At 33.1% G+C, this 18650-nt stretch overlaps 1 protein-coding gene across 1 annotated transcript in view; it reads right to left on the bottom strand.

Annotated features, from left to right (window-relative positions):
- USH2A (usherin) overlaps positions 1-18650 on the bottom strand; it is a 725654-nt gene that overhangs the window by 614010 nt on the left and 92994 nt on the right. The window lies entirely within an intron of this gene.

The raw sequence follows: 18650 nt of genomic DNA, 5'->3' as shown, positions 1-18650 counted from the left end.
ACCTCCAGGAGCCTGACCAGGTTCTCATAGTAAATATCAGGAGAATATTTCCTAATGCTTCTGGCAGAAAGAGGGAGAGGGAGTAATTTTGAAATAAATTAGTGCTCACTGCTCTTTTCAAAATGTATTTATTTATTTAAGACAGAAAAAGAGATAGAGAAAGCAGAAGAGGGGCAGAGAGAGAGGGAGACAGAGAATCTGAAGTAGGCTCTGTGCTGACAGCAGAAAGCCCAATGGGGTTGGGGTGGGGGCTCGAACTCATGAACCATGAATGAGATCATGACCTGAGCAAAAGTTGGACACTTAACAAACTGAGCCACCCAGGTGCCCCTCACTGTTGTTTTTAATGGCATTTACCCTCAGGAGAAATTAGTTAAATATAGCCTAACCTGCTGGGGAATTTTCTGAGCTAAACCAACTTCGAGAAGAGAAATACTCAACTCCAGCCCACTCCAGACATCCTGCCCACCTATAGGTGGTAGAAACAGAGAAGCACATGTGAAGTTCACAGCCCAGAAGCACAGGCTCACTAAAAGACTAATCATAGGACTATATATACTTCTCCCACAGTTCACCACAATGCTAAAGGCCTGTATATAACAGTTCCTTTTACCAGGCACTTCTATCTATGAAGAAAAAACTACAAGGAACACTAAAGGCAAAAATCCCCACAAAAAAACAAAAAAATTAAAAAACATGACACACACACAGTTTGAAAAGAAAGAGCAAGCATCAGAATCCGATATGTCAGGGATGTTGGAATTATCAGACCAGGAATTTAAAATATCTGTGATTAAAATGCCAAGGGCCCTGATGGATAAAGAAGACAGCATGCAAGAAAAGATGGGCAATGTAAGCAGAGAGATAGAAATCCTAAGAAAGAAACAAAAAGAAAAGCTAAAGATCAAACAGAAATGAAGAATCCCTTTGATGAGCTTATTAACAGATTGGACTCAGCAGAGGAAGGAATTTCTGAGGTAGATGATGTATCAATAGAATCCTCAAAAACTGAAAAGCAAAGAGAATAAAAACTGAAGAAAAAAACACACAAGCCAAGGACAATGGGACAATTATAAAAGGTACAACATACACATAATGGAAACACCAGAAGGTTAAGAGAGAAAGGAATGGAAGAAATATCTGAAACAATAATGACTGGGAATTTCTTCAATTTAATGTCAAACACCAAACCACAGATCCAGGAAGCTTAGAGAACACCAAGCAGGATAAATACTAAAAACAAAAAACAAAACAGGAGTGCCTGGGTGGCTCAGTCAGTTGAGCGTCCTACTTCGCTCAGGTCATGATCTCAGTTCGTGGTTTCAAGCCCCATGTTGGGCTCTGTGCTGACAGCTCAGAGCCTGGAGCCTGCTTCAGATTCTGTGTCTCCCTCTCTCTCTGCCTCTCCCCTGCTCATGCTCTGTCTCTTTGTCTCTAAAAAAATATAAACATTACAAGAAATTAAACAAAACAAGACAGCAAAATCTGTACCTGGACCCAGAGTTTTTAAACTATAAAAAATCAAAGATAAAGGAAAAATCCTGAAAGAAGCCAGTTTTAAAAACATCTAACCTGTAGAATCACAAAAGAATTACATCTAACTTCTCAAAAACCATGCAAGTAAGAGGAGATCAGAGTGAAATGCCTACGTGTCAAGAGAAAAAAGTCACCAACCTAGAATTCTGTACCCTGCCAAATTATATTTCAAAAGTGAAGGAGAAATAATCGCTTTCTCACACAAACAAAAATTGGAATTTGTTGCCAGTAGATCTGTCTCACAAGAAATGTTCAAATTTCTTTAGAGAGAAGAAAAATACTGTAGGTCAGAAACTCAGATCTACATAAAGGAAGAGCATCATAGAAGGAATAAGTGAAGATAAAACTTTAAAAATGTTCCATCAGTTATAAACTTGAAGGGATTTAAAATATAATAAACTAACACTTAGTAGACTGTAAGTTAACATTTGAAACCTTGTGAATTAAATTGTATTTCCTGTAAAAAAAATTGAGTAGCTTGAATAGTGTTTGCTTTCTTATCCTATAACTCTATAACTTTCCATTCTGAGCAAGCATCTTTTCTATGCCTTGGTGAATTACCATATTGCTTTGTAAGTATGGATCTGTTTCCATCATTTTTTTAATGTTTATTTTATTTATTTTTGAGAGAGAGAGAGACAGTGAGAGTGGGGAGGAGCAGAGACAGAAGGAGACAGAGAATCCCAAGCAGGCTTCACACTGTCAGCATAGAGCCCCAACAGGGGCTCGAACCCACAAACTGTGAAATCATGACATGAGCCAAAATCGAGTCAGACACTTAATCAACCGAGCCATCCAGCTGCTGCCCAACTTCCATCATTTTAATCTTTGAACTTCCAGTGTCATCTTCACCCTATTCCTCATAACCACTGTGCTCATATTTACACAAATGTAAAATGCGGCTTTTCTATCCAGCTGCACATACAGAGTCTTTCAAATGGTGGCACCGGTCAGCTACATCTTCTGTGAAGAAAGAAATGCTCAATTCCCCTTTTTGCATATTCATGTTTCTGAAATGTCACATGGGTTTATTCCTGACAGACTAGGAAGCAGCACAACTGCAAGCTCTCTATGAATGAACTGAACGGATGTGTACCAACCAATCACCAACAGACTGAAATAAGAGACATGATTATGATTGGTCACTGATCATGATGTGCATTCATTCTTTCCATAGTAATTTGTAGACTGAAGAACCAGAAGCTAAATCTGTACTTTATAAAATTACTCACCATTAGTATACCATGAAAACTAATATTTTAACCATACTGTTGGAATATTGTGTTATCTAACTAAACTATGGAAACTGAAATTTATGTATATTGGAACTCTGCAGAGTAAATATTTTTAAAGATTTTGTTACATATGGCCAAATTCCTTCTAGAAAATTAAATTTATAGTCCCACCAGAAATATATGAGAATGTCCATTTTATGTTCTGTTCAACCTAAAACTGTTATTATCTCTTCATGATTTTTAGAAAAATATTAATCACTGTTTTGGTAGGTATGTCTTTTGTTACTACTAAAGCTATATGTTTTTTATCTGGTTCTTGGCCAAATATAATATTTTTTGAGGAAACTTTTCATTTGTATTTTGCATATATTTTTGTGTTGATTTTAAATCTTATCATATTAAATACATTTTTCTTTTGCCAGTCAAATAGTGAGGATTTAGTTCATAATTTTCTATATATACTTTTATTTTTTTTCTTTTACTTTACTTCTACTTTAGTGGACAAAATTTTCAGTAAAACAGGTAATATACATGGCACAGTTATAATGGTAGACATATTTGCATTATTTCTGAATTTAACGGAAATGTTTTTAATGTTACAACTTTTCTAATGACGTTGACTATATCAGGTAAATTATCATTTAAAAGAACAAATATATTCTGTAATTAATAAGATCTTTTTATATTAAACATGAGAAATATATTGTCAATTTTGTTAAATGTCCTGATTTAATTATTTGACCTAGTGTATTAATAAATTGTTATAGGATAATAAATTAATTAGAATCTATGCTTGCATTCTTAATTAACATCCTTAATGGTAAATCATGGCTAAAATTATTTAAGATTTTAAATTTATATTCATAAATTAACTTGTTCTATGTTTTTATAAAGACATTAAAATAAATAAAACCCTAACATTTTAATGCAGAATCAGTATGTGCTTCAACTTATCAAGTTAACTTTAAAATCTGAGCGATCAGAAAATTCGTATTTTGTACACACATTAAAACCTACTATAGTTTGTCAAGTTATGTTGCTTATAAAGTATGACTGATTCAAGATTTAAAATAATATATACATACATAACAGAATTTCTGAATTATTTTTCTTACACTCCCCCCCCACCATTTTCTGCTATAAAATAATGTGACTTCTGAAAGTGCCCAGCTTTTCTCAGAGTTACACATTTAAATGATGAATTAGGAGAGTCAAGCCACGTAAAGTCTCAAAAAGCCCCCCTATCTATTCATAACAATGATCCTTTGAAATTTTTATTTTTTTAAGATTCTTAAAAACTATTTTGATATTTTGGACAAGAAAGGTCATTTCCTTTTACTATTTTCTGCAATAAACATTTAATATGTTAGAGCAGTTTGACATATTTCATAATCATTACTTGGACAAACTGTAGTCTAAAGCATTTTTTACCAGTATTTTTTTCTCCTCCACTAGTTCATAGTTGAACAATTTCCTCCCTTAATATTTTTAAAGTTGGAAAGAAAACAGTATATAAAAATTTAATTGTCCAATGTGTTGCTGTTCTGTGGTATTCTGAAATTTTTAGCATGAAAGTACATAGTTTTGTTACTTAGCCAAGGAAAAGGAAAACAAAAGACAGAGAGAGGAAAATGAGATGGAAACATCACCATTTTCCCATCAGGTAATGCTTAATTCCAATAATTAGTAAAGAATTCACTCTTACATTTTGGTAAATTTTTGAAAACCTTTATTATATTCTTCTTGGAGTGCTGAAGATTCTTTCTCCCCAAAACCTTTTCTCACCCTTGGCACTGGGATACCTGTACTTTTTCTCCTCCCACAGCACTCCATATCCTGACCATGTTCCTATTGTTTTGAAGTGAAATTATTGCTTTACTTACATGTATCTTCCAGGAGTTACAAGTTATTGACTTTTGTATTCCCTGTGTCATCTGCATAGAAGCTTACTAGACAATTGCTAAGCTGTTAACTGAAAATTCACATTTAATAAATATAGGAATATCCAAAATAGTCATTCTTAAGAAAATTTAGAGAGGGGACACAATGGAAACAATTTATAAGTAGGGTAAGGTTTATATAAAGACTTCAAAATTGGATGTTATTAGATGATTTTCAATAAACAATTCACAAATATAATAGTCATTTTGTAAAAGAAAGTTATGTAGCAATCTATAAGAATATTGTCAATTATGGATCGTTGGCCAAAAAAATAAAAAAAAAATTAAAAGCAGCGGAGCAAACCTCTTTAAGTTTTATTTCACCAGCAATAATCACTTGCAAATCAAATTATATAGAATTCAATGTTAGATCTTAGGCATATGCTTGAAGTCAGACATTTTAGTTCAATTCCTGGTGCTGCCACTAACAGTAAAAGGTAAGATGAAATGCAGACTTTCTGTATGCTGCACCCTCTCTCAAGCATTTAAGATGGATTATTTCATTGAATCCTTTAGGCTTTGGATCATATAAGTATCTCACATCTGATTTCTGTTTGTTGACTTGTTAGCCCTGTGCTCTCACATAATTAATTCTACCTCTTTAAGCCTTATTTTTGTTATTTATCACATGGGGTAATAACACCTGCCTCATAGAATTGTTGTAAAGATCAAGTGCTTAGCAGAGAGTCTATCACATAGTAAGCTTTTAGCAAACACTGTGTACTACTTTATTATCAGATTAGCAACTGAGAGTTAAAGAGGTTAAGTACCATGAAAAATATCATTGGACAGGAAGTCCTTGAAGCTACTTTACCTCTGCGAATCTTAGTTTCTTCATCTCTAAAAGGAAGACAACTCAATTCAATAGCTTTATTTTTGACTCAAAGGATAAGTGGTAATATTTAAGCAATGCCCAACACAAAGCCTGGCACAAATTACATATTCAAAATCTGGAAGCTACAAGATGGAGAAGGAAGAAGGAAAAGAAAGAGGAGGGTAAAAATCCAACAGAGGTGTTTATCTGAAGTTCAAGTGACACTAGCAGTATATAAGACTGCCACAGTGCAATATATTAACTATAACCATTAATAGGGGATTCTGTGATCAGAAGTGTACTAGTGCATGGTCTGATGTGGAGGATGTAGCCTAAAGAATGGAGCAATGAGCAATTAATGACCAAAATTTATTTCTGGTTAATTTTATCGTCTGTAGCTCTAACGACGGAAAAGGCCTGATCTACACATACTTCCTAGGAGCCATCAGATATCATTAGGATGTAACTATCACTTCTAGTAGGCTTAACTATAGGGGAGATATATTCTAACTGAATAAATGGAAGAATAGATGAAAACTCACTTTCTGAGTTCCTGGCTTTGGAGGAGAGAAATGAGCTCATTAACTTCTCTTCCCCAGGTCAATTAGCCATGCAATTAATCTCGTTTTCTAATGTTTTTAAAAAACTCTATCTCCGTTGCAACACTTTGGCCAAATGCAAAATTTTTGCTGCAAGATGATGCCAGATATTTTTTTTATTTTTTTTTATTTTTATTTTTTTTATTTTTTTGCTTCTTTGAAAGTCTTCTTACTGGCAACTTTGCTCACCCGATGTTGGTGTTTTTATTATTCAAGTTATGCTTTCTTGAATAAAGGTGGTGGAAGTGATGATACGGAATCCGTGGTCCTGTCATCCTGATTATAGATGCAGTTTGTCTTTTACAAAGCAACTGCCGGCTGTTTGAGTTTGGGATGTTGCCTACATGAGTTTGTGGAGCAAACCCAGCCAAAGCATTCTTTTGGTATTTTTATGAAGACCACATTTCTGTATTTCGACTGTGATCTAAAAAATAAATCTCATTTAAGAATTTATTTTTACCATTAACCTAAAAAAGACATTATCAAAAAGGCTTGTATGTAAGACTACACTAAATACTACAATAATGCTTCAAAGACACAGTCCTGGCTTTTTTAATGTTTAAAATCAAAGAAAAATTTGCCACTGACCTAATGGAGTGGCTTGAGTACTACCAAGTAGCTGTTGTTCAAAATGTCTAGCCTTCCCTTTGTGGACAATAAAAAACCTGCAGAAATATTAGTAACATCTTATCTCTACCTAAAGAAAACAAGCATAGATATCATTTTCAACTCTCAAGTTGAATTTTTTTTTAATATATTACAGTACCAGGGTGACACAGGTTTGTAGAAGCAGAAACTAGTCCTAGGAAGGAGGTGCCGGGACATTCCATTGAACCCAACAATTCCAGTGGGAGTTCAGAAAAGTGCATTTTTAAAACTAGTGGTAAAGATTTTTTTAATTGTGAAGAAAAGGAAACAATGCTCAAAAGAGAATGCTTTGAAAATGTCATATCTTGCCAAAGGAATATAATGAGTAATTATTTTATAGTGCTTTCACTTTTAAGTTTTGAATTGTCATTGATACTTACAAGACATGGAAATTCATAGCAAGAGGGAGGTAAAATGCAGAAATATATCCTTGGTATGTGTTCTCAAGATACAGTAAACGTATAGAATTTTGGTCTCTAGACAACATAGAATATTTTGAGAAAATAAAGTCTTAAAGGTACAGACATCACCTGGTCCAAATTGGTATGAAATATAAGCAAAAGTCTATTATTCACTTTTTTGTTGGGTCCATAGAAGACATTTTTCTGTGTACTTGGAGTTCTGTACAATATAGTATTTAATATAAATAAAAACATGAAACTTAAAAAATTACAAATATAAATGTAGAAAAGTATTCATAATATAGTTTGAACTTAAAAATGATGTTAAGGATAACTTGGAGAGTCTAATGCTATTTTCTAGATAGAGTTAGATTCATCTGCAGACATGGATATAGAGCTACAACTTTAAGCAGATAGAAATGGATAATACAGATTTACAATAACAATAACAAAAGATCTGAAAGGATATAAACTAAGAGCATTTGCTGAGGTTATCTATGGACGGTAGAGTTATAGAAGGCTTTTACTTTTTATAAGTTTATTTTTTCCGCAGGATGCATTTATTACTAATGTATTAAAAATTGAGGGCAAATAAAATGCAACTCCTTGGATACTTACAAGAAAATTACACATAATTTGCATGTAACACTTCACTAAGAGAAGCTAAGAAAATTAAAATGTTCCAGTTTTAAATTATACACAGATCAGTAAGATACTACAGAGGAAATGATTATTTTTTCAAGTCAATGTAGGCTGAGTTTATGAATTACCAGAAAACAGACTATGAAGTTTTTAAAGATATAAATGTTTCCGAACAATGAGATTAATAAGGATTTTGAGAGATGACAGTCAAATTTTCTGTTGTAAAATTTGATTTAAAAGATACAGAACTAAACGACACACTGACATATTGGCATTTGATCTTAAGGACAATGCTGTGTTACTATCATTTTGTGTGGTTCACAAAGACAGATTAAAGACAAGAAATACTTTGTAGTCTATCCTTTGATTATTAAATTTCATGCAATGTAAATTTTTGGTTTCATAATTGCGTCTCTTTACAACTTCTTCCAGATAATTCTGAGAACCATGGCAAAATAGAAGAAACATGAGTAACTTTTGAGTAAATTATGAGCATTTTGAGTAAATTTTTGATCTCATAATTTTCTTCTATCTTTTCTATCAATGACATTTAAATTTTTATTTAAAATTTAGGAACATTTGCGTACATTTTATGCAGTTTCTGAACCAGACGGTTTTCTACTTAATGTTTTTCCAATCTCCAGTTAATCATTTGTCACTTTAAATGATGTGTTTCTTCTATAACAACTGGATTCCCCCTGATATGTCCCTGGATGCTCAAATTATAAAATTAGACAATGGCTTTATCAGGGTTGAAGAACTTTATCATTGATTCATTTAACTGCTTTCATTTTGATAGCTTCGTAAGGGCTACTAATCAACTCCATGAAGTTGGAACCAAACACTTTGACATATTCAGGTAGGATTGACATAGAACAATCAGTGAATCTAGAAGACACTAATGAAATCTATTTTATTGTATTATATTCTAACAATACACAATGATATTTCTCTGAGACCATTAAATGGAATAGTATTCTCTTGTTACCATTACAGACTAGCAAAGACAATCTCGCAAAGATAATCTACAGGTCCAACAGCATTTTACCAACTCCCTCCCATCAGTCTCATTTTTGATCCATTAATTATGAATACTTTCAAATTTACAGAAAAAATATGAACTGCATATAGGAAAACTTAAAGAAGTGAGACTTTAGCAGCACATCATTTATTCAGTCACCTATGCAACAATCTTTAATCACCATTATGTATCTTTGAAGGAAGAAGAAAATATCTTCTTAGCCAAAGATACATAAAGTTCCTAGGAAGGTTGGGGGTGGTGCTGATCTTCCTGAAAGTTACTCATAGAAGAGCTCAAAAGACCTAACAGACTCAATGCCCTTTGAAACCTAAAGTTCAGAAAAATGACCATGAGTCATCAAAGGAACAACTTGTCTTTAACATTCACAGATTAAGAAAACAGAGAACAACCTGCTTTTGAATTATTTCAAAAATAGATTGAATCATTTCTTAAATGTTCATTTTAATTTTTTTCAATATACAAAATTCAATTATATTTCCTTTTTTTGACATTGCCAATTTTTTAAATTTATTTTTTTATTGTTTTTAATTTTTATGTGTTGTTTTTATTTAAATCCCAGTTAGTTAACATATAGTGTGATAATGGTTTCAGGAGTAGAATTTAGTAATTTACCACTCACATATAATACCCAGTGCTTGTCCCAACAAGTGCCCTCCTTAATGCCCATCACCCATTTAGCCCATCCCCCACCCACCTCCCCTCCAGCAGCCCTGTTTGTTCTCTGTATTTAAGTGCCACTTGTGATTTGCCTCCCTCTCTGTTTTTATCTTATTTTTCCTTCCCTTCCCCTATGTTCATCTGTTTTGTTTCTTAAATTCTACATATGAATGAAGTCACATCTGGAGGTGCACCTGGCTTGCTCACTCAGAAGAACTTGCAACTTTCGATTTCTGGATCATGAATTTGAGCCCCAGGCTGGGTCTAGAGGTTATTTAAATAAAAAACTTAAAAAAAATTGTAATTAAAAATAAAAAGTCACATCTGGAAAATCTGTAAGAAGTAGTTACTTCCCCAGTAATGGTAAATGATGAAATAATCCTTTAATTTTCCTTAAGTCTAGGCCATACCATACAGGTTAAAATTTAGGGGCACAAAGGACAACTATAGGTGCTGCCTTATTTTATTAAGCATTTATAGAGAAAATAGCATGTTGTCCATACGTCTGAAATCACTGCAATTATCATGAACTATTTGAATAGTCAATTTATCTGTTGTCCTTTGTAGACAACTATTAGATCTTCTTGATCTAATCAATCACAGCATAGTACCTGAAACATTGTAATTCCTCAATAAAGGTTATTGAGTAAGGGAAAGATATGTATAAATGAATGAATAAACCAGTGAACGGATGATACAACACGAGCTCATTTCTATTAGTGAATTCACTTCCTTCATTCCTAGTTCTAGCAAAAAAAAAAAAGTGAAAGAAAATTGTCTCCTTTTCTACTCTCAACAGAGAAATGCCCACAAATGTCTTTATCTAGACAACACTTTCATGCAATAAGAATAGTGAATATGTTATGGCATCAGTCCTAAATGCTTCTTTCCAATGCCTTTCTTTCTAATAATCTATGAAGTAAGAGTTGCTATTACCTCCATTTTACAGGTAAGAAAACTGAAGAATAGGAAAGAAATGATAATTTTCTAAAGTCACTCCCTGGAATGACAATTAGTATAAACTAGAAAGTAAAAATTTGTGAGGATGGCAATGCTTGCTGTGTTTTGTTCATTACAATATTCCCAGTGTCTAGAAGCCCTCACACATAGTAGGCACTCAATTTACATATATATAATATGCATTATATATAAAAGTATACACATAGGTACATATAACTATGTATACATCACATATACATATACATATATATTCATATATACGTATACACACACACACACACACACACACACACACACACATAGACAGCATATCTATATCATATTCTCCTTCATTCTCCATTAGAACTCTCTCTCCTAATCACCATGCTATGCTGGCGCCAGGGACAGAAAATGATCTCAGGGAGAGAGGTGCTGAGTGGATCCACTTGGCTACCTATTCATACATCCCTCTGCTCAGTCTAAAGTGGAAGGCAGAGCCCTGGAAATCCAAAGTTGGAGTCTCTCCCCACTGGCTGGAAAATTCAGAGGTATGTAGGCAGCCCCTGCCTGTGTGGGAAGGGGAGGAAGGCATTCTGTTCCAAAGTGAGAGATTATAAAATGCTCACTTTTTAAGAAGTCAGTATGGTATAACTGAGCTAAAAGACGCAATTTGTTCAACTACTCCCAAATGGCCTAAATGAATTAGAGATCTTCTGAAAGTCTGTAAATTGCTCCTTTCTCATCAGATTAGTGTGTTGGAAATTTTAAGAGCCTAAATCTCTAATAATAATAATTGTTCTCCAGCTCTGTTCAGAGCTTCCTCTTTTCTTTCAATGTAGCAGTTCAATTGTATTCGAATGATGTTGTTTCAGTAGAATTTCTTGTGTCTACTAGAGAAATCAGCTTTATAAACATAAAAACTTCAGTGTAGTCACATAACTACTTGTTCCAATAGAAGTTTCCCTTTGTAGACCTAGTGCTCCAACCACAGATGTATGATTAGACAAACATGCGAACTTTTATCAGTGATAGGTTGGGTGCAATGGGGGATGATAGCACAGATGAAATATCCAACTATAGAGAGAATCCGGACAGAAAGTGACTCAGTGCTTTGCATATAGTAGGTGATCAATAGATGTTTGAGGAATGCATGAATGAATGATCTAATGGACTGTTTACATTTGTGACATGTTACAGGACTATACCTTAGTTTATCTAGTATTTATTGGAATGGTAACACTAAAGGTTTAAAGGTAAATGCAGTAGTTTCCTGCAGATATTTACCTATAGATTATTATGTAATCTCAATTAGCAAACCCTAAATGATTACCAGGCCTTGCCATTGAGAAGGCTTAAATGTTCATGTATTTATCCTTGAATTCTTTCTTCAGTAATTATCTTTCCCCTGGTTAGAAATTCTCATATAATTAAAGTGTCCACAGAAAATACATACTTAGGTGCTCTCTAGATGCTGAAAGTAACAGCATAAATTAAATAACTACTGATACTATTGGATAATACTGATGAGACAGTTGTGGTAATCATGAACACTTAAAATACATACTTAAAATACATAGCCTAACAAATCAACCATTACTATGTGTTGGCTACTTTTAGAAACTTTCTAATTTATGAAATGCCTTGTCTGTATGTCTATAGGTAAGGTTCAATGGAAGATTGGAAACTCATCCAATAAAACAAATTTTGATAACACGTGAAACAAAATCCACATTTGCAAAAATAGAGACTGTAGACAGAATTATATGGACAACTGTTTCAGTTCTACACATTGTCCATATATAAATATAACTGATAGTTTATATACTTGTAAGGAGTAAACTTTTCACTCTGGCTTGGGAATGCAAACCATCTAACAATGTCTAGTTGTTGAATGAGATCCATTTGCATGACAGGCATTGGAGTCAGATTGCTTTTGAATACTGGTCATTGTTTCATATTTGATTTGTTCTCTGGCTTGCCTGCCCTTCGTATTGCCTCTTCAACTGTGGGAATTGTTCAGGGCACTAAATAGAAAAGACATATATGAGATACACAAGGTTCTCCCAAGGTCCAGAAGAAGGACACTGAGGTTTCTTCAAATTTGTAGGTTGTAACCAAGTCAATTCTCCTTTATAGCAACTATAATAATTTACCTCTACTGATACGCCAGAAAATGTGGCCTGGAATAGAGAACACATTTGTATAGGATAATCTACACTATTTTATAAAGGAAGCCAATGAAGAGCAAATGGATACATCATATTAAAATCTCTTCAAAAATAGGTTCATATTTTAAGCAGCAAATTATGTCTTCCATTATGTCTTCTCATTTTTAGGGTTCCTCTACACTTAGTGAGTGGACACCAAAATGTATTTGAGTTCCTATTTGGAAAGAAAGCCATTTTATATTGGAAATTTTATCTCATCTTAGACTTCAGTACTAGATTAGTAAATTTTCAAAATCCTTTCATTAGTATAGCTACATTGAATTTTTTTAAGATTTAAAATGTCAATGAGATTTATATTATCTGTTAATTATAAATTGTCAGTCTGAATAATTTGTTTGCACTAAAGTCATCTCTATTTATTGTAGTAATTAGTGTGTACCAGGAAACCTGTTTTTAAATTTCACAAATGAAAGTCCTTCAATATTTTCAAATACGTGGATCTTTAATCAAGATGTTATAGTGGTACTGTAGCATAATGCTCTACACATAGAAGGCATTTAATAAATATTTGGTGAATGAAGCTAGCAAATGATCAGTCAACATATTAGAACTATAAAAGTACACAATAATCATGAATTTTGTAACAGTTACCCCATCCTGAAGAGTCACCTCCACTGTTTTTAGCAGTATCATGAATACTTAACGTAGATGATATGTACCTGATAGATTAATAAATCATATTATTTTAGGAAAATTATATTAAAATATTTAGGATTGCAAAATTTATAAATAAAAAAGCAAACAAGCATGTTCTTTTATTCACTACCTGACTTAAAAAACAAAACACTGCAATATACATTCTACTCCATCAGTGACACATGAACTTAGCAATATCCGTTCACAAGCTTTTCTTCATATTTACACTTGATATATTACTTATTAACAGTATTGTTGTGCATGTTTTTAAATATTACATAAATGGTATATTGTGTATATTATTCTATAAGCTTTTTGTATTCTGTTGTGTGAGAGTCTAGTTGTGTTGATGTAATAGCTATATTCCTTTATATGAATTGAACTGTAGTAAGTATCCATTTAAATGTTTGCAAACTGTTTTCCCACACTGGCGACACATTCCCATCATTAATGGATGAATGAATCCCCAGTAATCTACACCTTTGCCAGCCAATGAAATTTTCAGATTTTTTGAATCTTTGCCAATCTATGAATATAAAATGTTATCTCACAGTTATGATTACTGATAACCAGTAAAATTGCAGCTGTTTCCATGTGTATATTGGCCTTTTGAGTTGCCACTTCTAACTGCTTGCGCAAATTACTTGGTTCAATTTTCTTGGTCTGTTTCTTAATTGGTTTGATTTAAAAATTCCCTTTGTCTGTATATGTGTTGTGTTGCTAATATAATCTGCTAATATGTAGCTTTTCCTTTTCTTTATTTTAAAAATGGTAGCTTTTGGTGATTAGAAGTTTCTAGTTATAATGTAGCCACATTTATTAGTTTCTTCCTCTATAGTTTTTCCTTCTTGTATTCAGAAGTTGTAAAGACATACTATATTTTCTGTGGAAAATTATTTTTAAATTGTCTCTTGTTTTTTATTCTTGGGTATATAAAAATAATTATTTTCATGTTTCTATTCTATATCTAGCCACTTTGCTGAATTCCCCTCAATATTTAATAATTTGTGGAATTTTTTGCATTTTCTGGCTCAATGATCTTGTCTTCAGATATTGGCAGCTCAGTTCTTTTAAGTGTTGTTTGTTTTTTTTCTTATCACACTGAGCTGGCTAGATCCTCCAATAAAATGTGGAATAATAGACATCCTTGTCTTATTCCTGGTTTTAAAGGGAATGCTTCAATAGATTTACATTTATATGCACTGTTAATATTAGGAACTGGAAGGTATTATGCTAAGTGAAATAAGTCAGAGAAAGACAGATACAATATGTTTTCGCTCATATGTGGATCTTGAGAAACTTAACAGAAGACCATGGGGGAGGGGAAGGGGGGAAAAAGTTACAGAGTGGGAGGGAGGCAAACCATAAGAGACTCTTGGATACTGAGAACAAACTGAGGGATGACGGGGGGTGGGGGGGGGAGTGGGGAAAGTGGGTGATGGGCATTGAGGAGGGCACTTGTTGGGATGAGCACTGGGTGTTGTATGGAAACCAATTTGACAATAAATTATATTATTATTATTATTATTAAACAAAAAAATAAATAAATCTCAGAAAAAAAAGAAAATTATACTTGTTTCTCTATCAGGTTAAGAGTACTTAAAGCACTTATCTACAAAGGTGTTAATTTCATTAATTGCTTTTTTCCAAGCCTACTGATTTTATGTTTTTGCTTTCTTCAATTAATGTGATGAAATACATTAATAGTTTTATTAATATTAAATTCCACTCTCATTCCTGGGAGAAACCCAATTTAGCTACTATATATTATTGTAGATTTGATTCATCATTTAAAAATTTTTGGCTTTGTTTATAAGAGAGTGATCTTAAGTTTTCTTTTTGTACTCTCCTTGTTTGATCTTACATCCTGGCCTCCACAATTCATTTTACCAACACAGTTCAAAATAAGTTAAAAGCCTAGTATACTATGTATTTAACTTGTTTATTTTACTTCTTTGGTTTCCCCCACCCACACCACCAATTCATAAGAGAATATAAACTCTTCAAGAGTAGGAATAATTGCGTTTTGCCCAGAGATGTAAACCTACTGCATCCAAATAAGTACTCAATAAAATTTTCCTGGATTAATAAAAGGCTCATAATTCAGTTGGAGGTTTTTTCCATCTATTTCTACTTAACTCATTGGGATAAAAGTGAAATGACTGTATGCATTCATTTACTTATAAATAGTTAATGCTTACAGTGTGTTGTGATTACAAATTCTTTATAATTTGTTGCAACTATCATATTGATTAGTACATGATCAATGTTCATAAATTTTCCAAGTGATCTTGACAAGAATGTACATTTTTTCATTGTTGAATACAGGAATCTATTAGTTTAAGCTTCACATTAGTTCAATTCTCAATTATTAAGGATTTTAATTTTTGACTGCCTGATTAATTACTTAAATGAGATGTATTAAATTCTTCTACATTGATGTTGGATTTGTCAATTTCTCTTTCCAGTTCTGTCAAATTTTGCTTTATACTTTTGAATCTATGCTATAAGATGCATGTAAGTTTAGAATTCTATCATTTACCACTATATAGTAAAGCACCTTATCTCTAATAAAAGTTTTTACTTACAGTCTATTTTACCTAATATTATATAGCTTAAGCCATTTTTAAAATTTTTAAACTTTGTATGTGCTCGTGTTTTAGGTATATGCCTCACTATCTCAACACCAGGGCCATGCTGGGCCTTGTTGGAGCCTGAGACCAAAAGAAAAATATGTACTCCTATATACATTTATAAAATATCTTCTTACAGTAGGAACCAAGTAGAACACATTAACAAACACTCTATAATCAAAAACATAGTTATGTATAAGCTTTCATCTTACCCAATCTGTTTTTAAACCACTGTCAACCTTTGTATGAGGCAGACACAGGAGAGCCTTATAGAACTGCTAGGCAGGGATTGTGGCTGACTGGAGTAACAGCTCTCATTGCTAAGTAACTCGGAGTTATAAAACAAACAACAGCTTATTTTTACTTAAAATTTTTACATATTGTTCCTTACAGATTTTAGTATTATTTTGCCTTTATTAAACATTACACTAAAATATTATTTATCTTGATTAATAAGTTTTCTGGTGCCTTCTTAAAATTTGTGCCTGAGGTACTCCCTCACGTTACTGCAGGCTCTGCTCAGACAATGGCGGTATACTATATTTTGATGTGTGTGACAATTATTTAAATTTTTTTTACATTTATTTATTTTTGAGAGACAGAGAGAGACAGAGAACAAGTGGGGGAGGGGCAGAGATAGAAAGAGACATAGAATCTGAAGCAGGCTCCAGGCTCCGAGCTGTCAGCACAGAGCCCGACACGGGCTCAAACCCACGACCGTGAGATCATGACCTGAGCCAAAGCCAGACGCCCAACTGACTGAGCCACCCAGATGCCCCATGTGTGACAATTCTTAATTCTAACTGACAAGTGTAACACATTTACATTTGTTATATTTATTGCTATATTTTCTATATCTCTTACTTTTTTATTTCCCTCTTCTTTTTTCCCTTATGTCAGAATAAGAAAGATGTTTCCTTTTTATTCTCTGTAGTTTGGGAAGTTACATACTACATTTATTCTCTTTTGCTGTGTTATTCTTAAATAAAAATCCTGCTTAAGTTAAAATTTGAGTATTCCACTCTCTTCAAGAATAATTCAGGGACCTTTGATCTCTTAAATGCAATCATCACTTCTGTCTTAAAAGCTACTTTTTCAATAGACTATAATTTTTGAAGCATTTTCTAGTTGACAGAAAAATTGAGAGACAGATACAGAGTTCCCATATACCTCCCATCCCCACCTATTCACAGAATTCTCAACTTTCAACATTTGGAACCGGAGTTGTATGTTGTCATAAACTGCTAAACCTAAATTGACACATCATTATTATGTGGACACATAAACAGTCCCCAGTTTAATGTTTACTATATTTATGTGGCTGTATTTCTATTTCATCCCACTGATCTATTTCTTTATTTTTGCCAAGACCACATTGTTTTAATTACTGTAACTTTCAGGATATGTCTTGAAGTCAGGTAGTGTCAGTAGTCTGACTTTGTTCTAGTCTTTCAATACTGTCTTGGCTATTCTGTGTATTGTGCCCCTCACACAAACTTGAGAAATGGTTTGTTGATATCCACAAAATAAATTTCTGAGATTCTAGTTGGGATTACTTTGAATCTATAGATAAAGGTAGGAAGAACAGACATCTTGACAATACTGAATCTTCCTGTCTATGAACATGGAATAACTAGTGCAAGTGTTTTTCGAAGATTAATAATATCACCATGTGCCAGAGAGGAAATGAAATTCTAGGCCTTGATTCACTAAATATACATCTAATATAGATTCTATAATATGAACTGTTTGCTACTTAGAAAAATTAATTCATTAGTATTTACAAGATAGATTATATAATGAAATGCATTTAAAGTAAAATCCTTGTGTGAGCAAACAGAAGACATTACTGGGAAAGCTTGATGTGTAATAAAAATATGACTCAAGCTAGTCATGATGACTCATACTTTTGGACTTGTGTGCTCTAAAGGAACACTTTCTAAAATAACAGGAAATATTCATTTACATAATAAGCATTGTAGAGTGTGATGTTGGCACCATTCAAATTATTGAATGGTAGGAAGGCCTATTATATTAAATGTTTTAAGCTGGCTCTGCTATTTATAATACTAACAAAAATGCATACTGATAGCTTGATTGTAGTTAATTCATAAAAGCCATGATTAATGCTATAAAAGGGTCACAAATCAGAGCCAAAGAATAAGAGAAGTATTCGTGGTTACTAATAAATTGCTCTGTGAACGCTTGGCCACCCTTGCAGGTAATGATGTCACAGAATGATGAAAGAATAGCTAAGTAGCCAACAAAATGCCAGTCCTTGGCAAAGGCACTGATTATTACATCACTCTTAGCCAAGAGCCCCTGAAAGATGAACATAACTATTAAAAGAAAATGAAAAATCATTAGGACGCAAGTATCAACTGATAACACATCTCTTAGAGCTAGAATTTATCAACATTTGAATTTTTAGAACAGGTATAGAGAAGAGAATGAGTAATGGGTGTATTGTAACTATGCGACCATGTTAGTTGACATGTAGTAGAACTACCTAAGCTTCCAATTCCTAGGTTGTATTCTGCATCTAAGAACTTGACACATACTTTTGGAAAGTTACAATGGAATTCTTGAGCAGGTGGACCAGAGATATATTATTGCAATAAAACTAATAGCACAAGTAGTTAGGAAATTATTTTTTAAAAAAAAGGTAAGAGAAGTAGGGAGTGGAATCAGAAACCTATG

Source organism: Acinonyx jubatus, chromosome E4 (assembly GCF_027475565.1).
Source record: "Acinonyx jubatus isolate Ajub_Pintada_27869175 chromosome E4, VMU_Ajub_asm_v1.0, whole genome shotgun sequence".
NCBI classification, from domain to species: Eukaryota; Metazoa; Chordata; class Mammalia; order Carnivora; family Felidae; genus Acinonyx; species Acinonyx jubatus.
Note: the sequence above shows the minus strand (reverse complement) of the source record. Positions and strands in the feature narration are given on the sequence as shown.